The sequence below is a fragment of the Propithecus coquereli genome, unplaced genomic scaffold (genome assembly GCF_000956105.1).
Source record: "Propithecus coquereli isolate 6110/MARCELLA unplaced genomic scaffold, Pcoq_1.0 Scaffold18, whole genome shotgun sequence".
Taxonomy (NCBI): domain Eukaryota; kingdom Metazoa; phylum Chordata; class Mammalia; order Primates; family Indriidae; genus Propithecus; species Propithecus coquereli.
The window spans coordinates 10,701,205-10,702,581 of NW_012142745.1; the positions used below are offsets into that span (position 1 = coordinate 10,701,205).

The 1,377-nt window shown below is 38.1% G+C and overlaps 1 protein-coding gene across 2 annotated transcripts in view; it reads right to left on the reverse strand.

Annotated features, from left to right (window-relative positions):
* The window catches only part of PID1 (phosphotyrosine interaction domain containing 1), a 260,421-nt gene that overhangs the window by 70,440 nt on the left and 188,604 nt on the right, over window positions 1-1,377 (reverse strand). The window lies entirely within an intron of this gene.

Consider the following 1,377-nt stretch of genomic DNA (forward strand, 5'->3'; position numbering starts at 1 on the left):
TAAAGAAAGGCAACATGGATTTGAGACTGCAGGGGTAATTTCCATTTTGCCAGATGGAAAATGTCTGTTATCAGCAACTAAAAGGTATATTTCTATGTGGATTGCAGTAAAATACTCCATGGTGGATAAATGGGGGCAGAGGGTAGAAAGAAGGGAAATAAATGGGAGAGAGAGAGAGACTGAAATTGAGATTGATTGTGGCCTGTGGTTCTCTAAGTAAGTAAAAGCCCCATTTGATTGAAATGATTTTGCACACCAAATATGTAACATACGTGAGCAATTCCTGCTGCTATTTCCTGGCCAAAGGTTATTATTTAATTTATCCCAGTTAAATCTGATCTCAACTGTAATTACCATGCAAAGCTCAAACTCAGTCCAGACTCTATTCAGATCTCCCTAAAATAAAGACAGTGGTCTCAAATAATTTGCTCACGAGGCCCCCAATCAGAACATCTGAATGTTAACTTTTTAGTAACGTATTCCCTTTTGTTATTTTATGTCTAGTCAAATAAGTTAATCAACTAAGAAATAAAAGAACAGGATCTATAATAAAAAGTTCAGATAAGATAAAACTGGAATCTGCAGGACAGACTAATTAAATTCATTCTAACCACCTTTTATTGAATACCTGAATATCCACAAGGTACTCAGCACTGAAGAGATTTAGGTCCAATCACCCTCTACCCTCTCATGACATGAGGAAGGAGTTGGAAATTATTTTCCTGCTGCTTTGGCTCTGTTTGCCAGGTCATGGGAGGCAGGAGGTTGTCATGGGTCAATTGTAGTGTCAATGGCTTGCAGCTCCCAGCATCCTGATCCCCAGATCTGAGTTTTCTTTAACTTAACTAGTACAAGTAGGCCCGAGTCCTCCTCCTCCTGTTCTTCCAGTAATTTTTAAATACCCAATTCCCAGTATTAAATCCCTTTTTGCTTAAATACCAAGTACTTTTGTTTTCTGCAGTTAATCTTAATTGATGCCTGGATGCTCTATTTCAGTAAACTAGAGATGAAATAGAAGCCAGGCAAGAAATGAGAGAAAAGTCGGTTGATGAGCTGTCATCGTTCATTCATCCATGCTTGCATTCATTACATGAATCACTCATATAATTATTTATTGAGCATGCACTATGTGCCAGGCACTGTGGTATCACCGTTTGATCTTTTAAGGGACCAGGGTAGTGACGAGAGTAAAACAGAAAACTGGGAACATCCACTAATGTTAATCCCTCTGGCTCAGTCTCCTCTATTATGCACCATGTTTGAAATTCATATAAATGATTATTAACAGAAAGGGAAGCAGCTCCCTTTCAAAGCAGCAAGGTGTTTAGGCAGACATGAATAAGTAAGAGATTTTATTCAAAGGAAGAATCACAAAAA